Genomic DNA, 12,318 nt, shown 5'->3' with positions numbered 1-12,318 from the left:
AAGGTGCACTGAGAAGCAACAGATTCTCTGTAGACTTGCACGTACAGCCAAGGAAAACACCTGGCCAAATGCTGCCCAAACCACAAATCAGCTAACACTTTTGGGGGGACTGAAAGCTTTTTGACCCTAAAGGGCTCCTTGGTCTTCCAGAACAAGCCTACACACATAACCTGTTGCAGAGGCTTCTCAGTTGAATTTGCACAAGCTGAAGTGATGGATCAGCAGATCTTTGTCTACTCTGGCCTCTATAATGGCTTCTTTAGTTCCAGAGACTAAAGATTAATGGGTTAATCTGGAAATTAACCTGTAACAGCTCTAGAGAGTGTTATTATCATCAGGGTCTGTATGGGAGGAAATGCCATCTAATGAAAGTTGCCCTACAGGTAAGTGGGGCTTTATGCCTTTCTCTGGACCTTGCCTCACAAAATAATAGCAAATACTGAAAGTAGATGTATTGAAATCAGGAGTCCACTGAGTTATCCTGCTGGGCTCACAAGAGACAGAGGTATTCCACATTAGAAAAGGGCGGTGGAAACACCCTTGTCCCATCCCCAGAAAAGCAATAGACCTTGACAGGATCTCCATCCTGGGCTAGACTGAATGGACTTAAATTCAATTTGATTTATCGCATGTGAAGACTGTAAGCCTGATAAGCCTTTTCCCCACTGCACACTCCAGTACTAAGGACATTTTCTAGTATCAAAAATTTTCAAGAAATAGTTCTTTTACAAGATTATATGAATGCCTTTTGTCCGTATGTCCCCCACATAACTGCTAAATGAATGCTCCTGGACTTGATCCTGGCCTACCTGCCAGGAAGAGCTGGACAGAAGCACTTCTCTCTAGGAAGATTGTTTTTCTCTCTATCATGAGGCACTTTGCTCCTAGAGTGTACGACTGTACAGTACTGTGCCTTTCAGCACATGCCAAACAGCAACCAAAAAAAAATGTTTCTGTTGTCACATCAATTTTGCTGTCGCTAGGAACAGAAGTGTCATCTTATCTTCAGGATCCAGGTAATACATTTCACTTGGAAATGCACAGTTCATTTGAGTTTAAAAAATCATGTTTCTTTTTCAAAGCACGTGGCATAATATCATTGTGCTTCATGTATACTCACTACTTTTGGTAAAATTTTACTATTTTTACTGTATTAGCTAATCTGTTGAAACAGCTTAACATGGGTACTGAAGCATCCTCAGCACTCAGACAGCCTCAGCTGGCAGTGATGTGCAGTGCCAGCAGAGCAGCTGGTTCTGCAGGGAAAACAGCCACAGCCTGAGCCACAGAAATGAAATGCTTCTTTCAGTCCTGAAGGTGTTACGCCCTTAAGCAAAATTGTGGCAGAGACTTCTTTCACATTTCATTTTCCTGCATGCCCTCCATCCTCCTTTTACACCCCTCATCTACCATCTGTCCTTTTGTGTCCCACCATCATGATGACCATGACATGCTGCCAGGGTGCCACGGTGTGTGCCACCACCCTTTGGATTTGTGCAGGGGAAGCAGGGAGCTGGTTCAGAGCCACAGCATGAACTAAGGTGGTGTTTAAACAAAGTAACCAGGTGGCTGCTCTGGTCCCCCTGGAGCCTTGTGCCAGTTGTGACCCCCCACACCTAAATGACTTTTCCAGCTGCCTGTAGCTCAGATTGCCACTACAGAGTGATCTGGTGATAAGAGGTGAAGGTGATTTCTAGCCTGCATTTGACTTGTGTCCTTTCATTGCCTTCTTGAGCAAGAGGTGTAGCAAGTGCAGTGGCTGCTTACTCATGCCAGGAACCTCGACAATAGAGGTTTCTTAAGTTTTATCACAAAAAAAACCCCAAAACCAAAGGAGTCAGTCACATCAGGGAAAGGTTTAAATTGCTGTGAGGTAAAGGATTTCATCTGGTGTTGCACTCAGTGAATATAACTCTCACATGGAGGCCTCCCAACGGGACCTGACCTTTTACATTGTCCATCCCTTGCTTTGCAACCTCTAAGACAGGGGCTGCCCTCGCTTTCTGGAGGTCACCATTTGGGCTCCTCAGTACTGGTATGAGCTTTTCTACAGCTGCACAAGGCACCCCAGAGGCTTTTCCTGGCAGGCTGTGCAGAGCCTGTTAAAATATCATAGCCAGGAAAGTTTTTCAAAGGATCCTGCTGGAAATGTTAGGAGATGCGAATCTTCCACATCCCATATAACAGCCAAGCCGCTCAGTCACAACTACTTGGAATACACAGTAATTTCCTGTGTTTTTTCAATCTCACTTAAACTTCTCTGACAGATGGGGAAAGATGACTAAACCAAGGGAGTTTACAAAAGTTCGTCTTGTGGTGTTTGCAAACTGTCTCTGTGAGGTCCATTTTCTCTAATGTAAACACAGCCGTGGCTGGGTGCCGAGTGCCTTTGCAGCAGCTAATCCTGCTCAGCTTAAGGCTGCTGAGACCAGGAGCACCCAGGCAGCCAGTCCACCCTGGGGGCTGACCATGAACCAGCCCTGGGGCTGAGGGATGTTTTGGGGAGACCTTCCCTTTCTGGGCTTTAAACAGCGTGAAGCAAAGCAGCAGTGGCTCTAAGAGCAGACCAAGTTTACTGTGCCGGGTCAGAGGCTTTCCAAGGAGCCTTGGGTCAGGTGTGGAAGGTTAGATAAAACTCCAGGGTAATAATCATATGAAAGCAATTGCCTTTGGAGCTGTAGTTGGCCTATTGTTGCTCTCCCTAGTCTTTAAATCACTGCCAGGAAGCGAGTACACCTTGGGGAAAGGGGGGTTTCAGTTCTTTGGCTTTGCAGAAGTGGTGCAGAGTATGCAAAGCTTTTTCACCAGCTCCAGCTGAAAGGGCAGGTAGGCAAATGTTTTAACTTCTTTATTGCTCAAGTTCCCCTTGCTGAGGAATGCAGGTTGTGTGAGGAGGAGCCGCGAATGGGTGGTCTGTGTACACTCAGAAATACGCATGAGCAGAAAACCCCAAACACCAACAAAAACCCCAAAGCAGAGAGATGCTGAGTTTGAGAAGTAACTCATCTTCTATAGCTAGTAATTCTCAATTAATCCAGCATCACTCTCCAGTTTACTGTGGAGAGCATTTATTTTGTCATACTGGCATTGCAGCAGGACAATAAATGGTCTGTCTGCTCAAGGTCAGTCCCTTTACAGTACCTCCTGCAGTGGTGCTTTCCCTGTGGAATACCCCACGAGGCTCATCCTTCTGTCTGCTGCTCTGTGTCTGCCTCCTGAAACCACTAGAGGCTCAGGTCCTTGCAGAGGAGGATGATGGACTGCCAGTAGCTGCTGGTCTTCTCTCCTGAATGAAACTGGTCAACAAGCTCAGAGGGACCCCACAACATCCTTCTACCATCCCCTCACTGCCTTATATTTCTGATACACTATTTTCCCTCGTGAACTATGACTGGTGTCAGTGGTCTCTAGCAGTTTGCTGGTTGGTATTTCAGAGATTTTTGCAGCTGGGTGATGGGTAATGGGACCCTTAGCTGGCATGAGATAACGCTGTGCTATTGATTTTTGGAGAAATTGTACCTGGTCCTATAAGCTAACCACTCACACCTTTGGTTATTGTTGCTTTTGTCTTTTCCTCATTTTCTTAATCAGAATAAGTTTTGAAAGACAATCCTTCTCTTCCACCCCACATTTTGTGGGACTGGCTAGTCTGTATTTACCTCTTTTAGTAAGGAAAAACCTCTGCCAGTGGGAGTTGCAGTTGTGCAGCAGATTGTTTTCAAATCCAGTTTTATTCTTAAACTCCAAAATGGTTTGTGTCTCTCGGTGTATGTGTAAAACCTGTGCTCTATTCCTTCATAAATGCTAAAAGCCCTTGTAATTTTTTTCCCCCACTCCATCCATTGCTTTTCCAGGGCAAAATCCTCTGTATTTTGGTCTATGAGCAGGTCCCACTAACCAGACTCCTCATCCTCTTAGTGATATGGCTGCCATGGGGCCAATTATTTCTTTGAGTACAGTAGTGTGTGTTTGGCTGTAAACACAGTTGTCCTTTATCTTTCTTACAAACCATCAGACAGTGAACATAAATCTAAGTGTTGCTACATTCTAAGTGTAATGTACTTTCAGCATTGTTTTCTTCAAACTTATCTTCTGTGAGTCCCAACAAGTATTGCTAAAACCACCTGCATATCCTAATTACTGTTAGTATTGTAATTAGCATTAGCCTGAAAATAAAATTTGACTAATTGTTAAATCTTGAGCAGCCTATGTTTTACCTGTGGAGGCTGAATATGTATTATTCCTTCTCTGACCCCTTCCTCTGTGTAACAGATTGGTTTCTGGCTTACCAGCAGACTAACTGGCATGATGACAAATCTCATTTTGTCTTTTCTGAAAGAAGTAAGGCACAAAGTGTTAATGCAATCCTGTATCTCCATTGAAAGATTGCTCCAATACTGAAACTTTAAAATAACCTGTACAGGCATCATGGGCATGAAGAAAATCTTAAAATACAAGTAGGGCATAAGCTACTGTCAGATCACTTTCCTTACTCTGCATGCAGGCTGAGACACGGATTTTCATTGTATGAATTTATCCACCCATTGGAAGTGCCTGATTGCTAATACTGAGGCTTAAAGATGACAGCTTTTGAGGTATTTCACCGGTGACCATTATAAAAAAGGCATTCAGCTATCAAGCTTGCCCTCTATTCCCAGTGATCCTCTGAGCCTCTCAAGCTGCTGCTGGTGGACCCCAGCAGTACCCTTCCAGCTGCCAAAGCTCCTTTTTCCCCAGTGAATATTTCCATATGCTATCAGTATCCATATTTCTAGGCTCTAGAAACACAGGGACATGACAAACTGTCTTTTAACTGAATATCATCATAAATAATGGAAAGGCAACCAGGCTGATAATTTTATTCTTTTAGTTGTGAATAGAGGAAACCTTTTTTTAAAAATTACTATTATTTGGGAACTTAATTTTAATTTATATAATGCAACCCCTGGATTGTTATGAATCTGACACCCATGCACTAAAAATCCTTCATGATCACACAGCCCTACCCTGGTGGGTGCCAAAATCAGAACCTCGGCAGAGCCTCTGAGCATTGAGTGGATGTTTTCCCACACTGCCTCATTTTTCCCCTTTGCACAGAAGTGCTGAGAAGAGGGGGATGGTACCTGAGAGAAAAATGTAAATCATAGCAACCTGACTGTCAAGAGGGTATCACTTTTTATTTCCTGGCTCATGTTCCCAGCGACAGCGGAGCTGCAATATTAAATTGTTTTGTTTTACCTCTCGGCTTGGTTTACCAGTGCCAGAATAGTTGCAGCCCCTCGAGCACAGAGGTAAGGGGACCTTGCAACTGAAAGCTTGCCTGGAGGTTTTGTTCCCCTTTGATAGGTCGGGCTGGCTCTCATTGCAGGAGCAGCTGGGAAGAAATAATTAGCATAACAAAGAGCTATATTATAGTATTGCATTGTGCATTTGGAGCCTTCACATACCTTCACACGTTCGGTTACATGCTACATAAATCTGAATTCCGGGTAGAAATGGAAAAACACAAACTGAAAAAGAACTCAACCTTTAAAGTGAAAATAATTGGAATACTCTAACTGCAAATGCAGAGCCCCCCTCTGTTTTGGGCACAGCAGCCGTACTGGAGTGCCAGTGGCTGTCCATGTGGCTGTTTGGAATGCATGGCCAAGGAGAGCCGTTCCCCCCAGCTGGTGGGGGCGGAAGGTTCTGAGGGGGTGCAGGGCAGTTCTTCCTGGCATACAGGAGCTGATGGACTGAGGTGATGATAACCCAGGCAGCCCAGCAGCTGCTTTCTGCCCCTCCCAGCCCAGAGGTTACCAAGGAGAAGGCTGGGGGTGCAAGTACTTTGTGTTTTGCTCTGTTTTCATTGTTGGCAAACAGCAGAGCTGTGCTGTGGGGGCGTTGGCGATCTGAACGGGTTTAGTTGCACAAGAGGTTACGAACCCTGCAGAAAGCTCCTTTACCTGTCCAGGTGCCTGCCCTGGATGCTCCCAGGTGTTGTGCCCTCTCCTCCTGTCTTGCTCACACAAATCTGCCCCATGTGTCTATTACTGCCCCACGGCAGAGGCTGGATGGAGCCTCTTAAGGGCTGTGGCATTTGCAAAACCCATGGTTCCTTCCCTGGCTCATTGAGAAATAAACTTACACACACCATGCCTGCCCAGCTGCCCACTCACTGCAGTATATTTTTCTCCTCCATTTTTTCCCCCCATTTTGTCTGTTTCTTTCGCTGAGGAAAATTATCCATCCTGGGAGTTAGAAGAGAATGGAGTAAAAGGAGCAAAAATTTCCCAGGGAAGGTTTTTCAGAGCTGATCCTCCCCTGGGTCCAATATCTGTCAGACGTGCTTGCAGCACGCAGCTGCATCATCCTGTCAGAAAGAGGGATTTAAAATCTAACCCGCATATGCAACTCTTTCTCTTGCTCCTTTGGATTGAGAATCCCTGGCAGGGCAGGAGAGTCAATCCCATCCTAGGAGGGCAGCTCTGTCAGCCCTGCAGGCAGCCTGTATTGCAGCAGGGAGCTGAGAGCTCCATCCCTAGCGGTGGTGATTTCTGTAAACCCTGGATGTACTCTACCCAGATAATACTTGTATTAGGAATGACTCATCAAGCAAGGAGATGCAAATTGAGCAAAGACCCTGGAAGATCCTAGTGTTCTGTCCTGGGTGTGCGTGAGATAGAGAGGCTGCTGTGCCCCTACCTGAGGTAACTTGAGGGAAGAGCCAGAGGCAGGCTTTAAGGACAAGACCAGAGCACTGCAATAGCACTTGGTGGTTCTCAAAAGGTTGTGGTAGTTTAGGAAGCAAAACTTTCAAGCAGTTACTAAGGACACAATGTTGTTCAGGCTTTATGGTTGTGATTGTGATAATAAAATTTATCAGAGAAACAAATTTGTCAAAACTAATGAGACTTTTTACATTTAAACCACACTGACATTATGTTGTGCTTTCCATCAAAAGCAATGCCTAAAACAAGAGTTGTAGTTGAAAGAGACTGGTAAGAAAAAATTACACAGATCTATTCTTTTGTTTACTCGGTGCACTTGACAGCCCTTAACAAAATCAGGTTCTCTGCTTTGCCTGTACAGTCTGTCAGTCAGTTTTCTGACATTTGTTTGAGCCTTTACATAGCAGCAGAGAAGACAGAACTGGATTTTATAAGGAAAATATGTCCATGGAAACACAAGGGGTGAGGTGATGATGGATTCAGAGGTAGGGAGTGTCATTGGGTGACATTTTGCATTCATCCATTTCAGGGGAAGAAAATTCAGCAGACTGTTGGGTTTGGGTTTTTGGGGTGGGGTTGTGAGTTCTTTGTTATGGTTGTGGTTTTTGGGGGGTGTTTGGTTTTTTTTTTTTTAAAGCAAAGACGGCTTCTTTGCAGCCTGAGAGCATAAAACACCACACATAAGTACTGATGAAATGTTAAAAAACAAGAGTTGAAAAAACAAGAATCTCAACTAATCTCCTGGCAGGTGTGGGAGCCACAGGGCTTTAGTCCTGTCCTCACAGTGTACAGCCACAGACCCTGGGACAGTCTTCTTTGCTTATGATAAATACAGTGGTCCCACATGTGAAAAATCTCTTTCCTAGGCTCTAATGGTAGTTACTCTGAGTCTTACAGAGGCATAACCAGGTCTGTTTCCTCACAGCCTGTTTCTAGCACTTCAGAAACTCTGTTGTTCCTTTCTATAACAACCATGTAGCTTCATCAGCCACATCCATTTACAGTGCCCATGTCCTACAGCCCACAGTACTTAGATGGAAAAACAGGCTCTATGACTTCTCTTATCCTAACTTCACCCTTTCAAAAGAAGTGTGGTCAATTTAAGCAAAGCATGGAGCATGTCAGACTGAGCAGAGCAGGGCATGTACACATCCAGTGATATCAGCAATCTGGCACAGGGGCAGGCTGTTTGGGCAAGGCTTGTCAGAGGAGATCTGCTGGGCCACATACCACACAGGGACACCCGAGTAGTTATTTCCTCCTTGCAGAGATTAAATGAAGAAACAGAAATTGAGCAGGATTGAAAGGTTTTTGCGGTCAGTGAAAGCAGTTGGCTGCAGTGCTGTAAACCCTTGATGCTTGCCAGACCCACTGTACTTCCTGCAGGCCAGTACTGCAGAGGTCTGTAAGGCATGAAAAACCTTCCTTGAAAAAACGGGAGATGAGAAAAACCAGAGAGGTTTGTGTGTGGACTTTATGGTAAGGTATGTCCGTATGCATCTTCTTGCACCTCCGAAGCTTGGCAAATATTTGGAACTGCTTGGTGATTGCCAAGCCTGTACATTATGAAGGACCTCTGTGCCCAGCCCCATGTGTGGCTAAGTGGTCCTCTCTGACTGTCCATTTGTCCTGGGATCTGACTTGCCCGAGACATGGAGATTCTGCTTGAAAGATCTGCTTATGTTTGAATGAGACTTACTGGGGAAGAAACAGCTGCCTTATAGCTCTTATATGGTTGTCTGGGGCAGAGCTGCAGGCTTGCTAAGGCTCCCAGAACTGCAGCTACACAGCATCCAAAGCTGACTGCTCTGACAGAAAGATGCATCTTTGGCAAAGCCCTCTGCTGCAGGTGACCCCATGCATCAGCCCTCCTGCCCCTGGTTCTGCTCATCCTAAATTCTCTCTGGTGCACAGAGGCTGTTAAGGGGCATCTACAGTGTCTTGGAATCTGGGAAATGGAGATGATTTGTGGTGTCTGAACTACAGCCTAACACTTTTTCTTTTTTTTTTTTCTTTGCATCAACACTTCTTTGACTCAAATTCTTTCAGACTCCACATCGTTGGACAAGAACTGCTGCCAGACTTTCTGCTTTGAAGCAGAAGAGAAACACCTCCATAATTTGCTTAGCCAGTGCCAAAATATGGAGGAAGTCTGCCATGGTGCATGCCCTGATCCTGCTTTGGGGGAATCACTTAGAGCTGTTCCTGTTTTGACAGAGCTCATTTACCTCTCCCTAACTGCTGTAATCTCTTAAGAGTGCAATTGAGGCTGTTAATGAGAGTACCTTCATAAAGAATTTCCATATGCAAATTCCCAGTCTGAACTTTACTACAACAAAGTCTGTGTTGCTGGAATATATTTCTCTGCACCCACAACTATCATCTTTTATTCTCTGTGCACCATACCCTCCGCTACCTGCTCCGAGCTGCTTTCCACAAGCTGGAAGTTGTGAGCGTGAGTCTAATTTCACCCTTCAGTAAGCAGGGAATTCAGAAAATTTAGAAGTGCTGGGATCAACACCAGGCACTCACATCTGTGATGGCTTTTGGAGTTAAAGCTGTGTGTGTGGCTGCTGCACCACCATTTGCTCTGAGTGGGAACCTGAAACCTCAGCGGAGCCGCCTGCCCGCAGGCAGCAGGAGGCTCTGTTTGGTGTGCCCGAGGGAGGCTGGGTGTAGCTTGTTGGAGAGCATGCACATGTGTGCACACATTCTGTGCTGGGCTGTTTCCTGGAGCCCTGGCCGTGTTCTGTCTTGTCTCTGGGCTCCTTAACACGAGGGTCATTAGGACTGCTCGCTCTGGCATTTTTTCAGCCACGTCCTTCTCTCTATTAGACAATGTCTACCTTGTAGTGTTTGATCCTGATCCAGCAGAAAATCTTGCATTAACATGACTTCAAGAGAGGAATGTATTTTTCCTGGCCTTGGTAGTTGGAGTTAAAGGTGGTGTGCTACTTTGTACATTATGACCAACTCAAACTTTCATCAGCACCAGCTGAGGTGCTTTATGCCTAAACTGGGGATGCAGAGTAAAAATCTTAGGGATCCAAGTCAGCAGGAACTGACCTGAAGTCATTGTGCAGCCTCAGGTCAAGTCTGCATCTATCTCCTGCTGTACTAAGCTGTCAAAGATGAGTATCTCAAGAAAGCCTTTCTTGTATCTATATATTTCATTAATTGGTGGGTCCTCTCAAGCTGGAAATGACATGCTCAGTCAAACAGCAGAAATTCAATGTCATCTCTCAAAGAAAGTCTAGATTGATTTAACAAAGGTTGGAGAGGGCATAGTATACATGGAAGTGTGCTATTTAGTCTCTGCTGATCTTGATCCTGGGAAACGAAAACAGAAAAACAGATGTGAATTTATGAAGTGACATACGGGTGGAAAACAGCAACACAAAGACGCAGTGGGAAAGAGGACTATTTGAGTTGGCTCTTGGCTATAGAATGGAGCAAGATGAAATTAAGTAAATATCAGCAAGATCTGCTACAATGTTGGAACAGCCTCCAGAAAAAACCTGGGAGAGCCTTTATTTGAGCCACTCAACTAGCCTGAACAAGGTGCTGGAAGAGAGGCACTACAGTGAACAATTCCGCAACTGCCATAGGGCTGCAATGATCTAATAGTTCTTTTCCATCTTTAATCTCTGTGATCCTACAGTTAATCATCACATATTCATTGTGAAATCTCTGCTCAGACCATTTGAGAAGCCTCTATGTAACTAGTGAAAATTTTATGCTCTCTAGAAGAGGACAAATATAGGAGTTTTTATCCAAAATTACAACAGCCAGTGGGCTTGCAGCCGTCATTTTGCAGGCAGAAATTTAGATCTAGGTCCAGATTTTTTGTCTCTACAATGGGCAGATATGAAACACAGCCTCTTTGTTTCTGTCTTGTGCCACTGTAGGAGCTGCTGCCAAGAAACATAGATAGTGAATCAGAGATGGGTGCTTTTCTCGGAGCAGTGACAGCAACTAGCAGTTGCAAAGAGCTTTGGATTTTTGAATGTAAGGGTGTGAACAGAGGCTGGTTTTTCCTTTATGCTTTTTTTCCCTTACATCTTTTCCCCACCATTTCAAATGTAGAGGATGGTCTTGGGTGCAATGAAGATAGAAGTGGCCAGAAGAGAGTTCAGATCATTTGGAGCTACAGAAAATGCTACCTCTGATTTGTGACCTGCAAAGCATTGAGGAGGCAGGGGCAGCTGTGATCCAGGAATTTGGTTTTGTCACTCTGAAAGACGATAATGGATCTGTAAGCAACCCCATGGTACTGTGTAGGCTTGCACAGCAATTACTTCTGGAATTACTTTTACATCACCCTGCTGATTGTAAACTTTAGCATATCCCAGAAATAGGAGTGAGTTTTGGGCTGATGGGTTTCCAAGCAATAAACTGTCAGATGAGCTGTGCCCCGTTGCTCTTCCTCAGCTGTGGAGCAGGTGCAAAGGAAAGCAAGTAGCACTGCTGTTCCTCCTAATCAAAGGCGCTTTGCTGGATGTTGCCTGTAAATTGGAGAATGTGGTGATGGCAAAAGGACTGCCAACAGTGGACTGAAAGGACATAGAGGGGGAAGAGAAATGTACTGGATCATCAATTGAAACATATTTCTCTGAAATTTGCTGCCTTCCTTCTCTGACTTCAGTCATGGACAAGTAACTTCTCATTAGAATTTCCATTTCCCTCTATTTCACCACTAGCTTCCCATCACTCTTCCTTTGGTTTTCTTTGACCTGATCTTCTCCCTGATAGTCCATTTCCATATGCATGCACGAGTCCTTATGCAGCCACAGTAGCAAAGAGGCCTGCCCTGCTCTTAACCAGAACTTTCTGAACATTTTTATTAATAATTCCCTTTTCCCTGAAACATTACCAGAGGGTCCTGAAAAAAAAATTGGGTAACTCTGACTTCCCTTACAAACTTAGCATTTCATGTTCACTCCATGCAGGACAGTAAACAAGCCAGGTTTTTCCATAAAAGTCGATACTTTGTGCTCCCCACAGTGGATATGACAGGATATAGTTTAACAATGTAATAATGTCTTGATGATTTTTTGCATCCACATTATGCACATTAGTAACATGAGCAGTTCCTGGATATGAACAGATGAGCTTCTCATGGGGTTTTCACTGTGTCAAGCATGGGAAGCTGGAGAAGCTGGAGGAACAGGAAGGAAGCCATTTTGCTTGTAAAGACTGTAATTTTGAGTTCAGATGGTTTTGTTTTCACCCAGAAACTTCATGAACTGAAGTTTTCAAGTGGGTTTTCCATGTGGGTTCATTTTCTTGCCAATGTTGCTTTTTGGGTGCAAAGGGGAGGCCAGGGGGAGCTGAGGCAGCTGTGTTTTGAGACACAGTGCAATGCTGATAATGCTGTCCATGTTGCCCAGCCCCTGACTCATTGGTGGCTCCAGGAGGAAGACTAAGCAGTTGGTTATCCATGGACTGCTTCAGGACATGATTGCACATCGTTCAATACATGAACAATGCATGATCATTCTGATCTGCAGATCATCTGATAAAAGGCTAGAAAGGAACTCTGCAAAAATAGAAGAAAGAAAAAAAAAAAGGAAGAGCTTTGCCTTACTGAGCCTTAATCATAGCCCAG

Source organism: Camarhynchus parvulus, chromosome 3 (genome assembly GCF_901933205.1).
Source record: "Camarhynchus parvulus chromosome 3, STF_HiC, whole genome shotgun sequence".
Classification (NCBI taxonomy): domain Eukaryota; kingdom Metazoa; phylum Chordata; class Aves; order Passeriformes; family Thraupidae; genus Camarhynchus; species Camarhynchus parvulus.
This window is presented reverse-complemented; position numbering follows the sequence as displayed.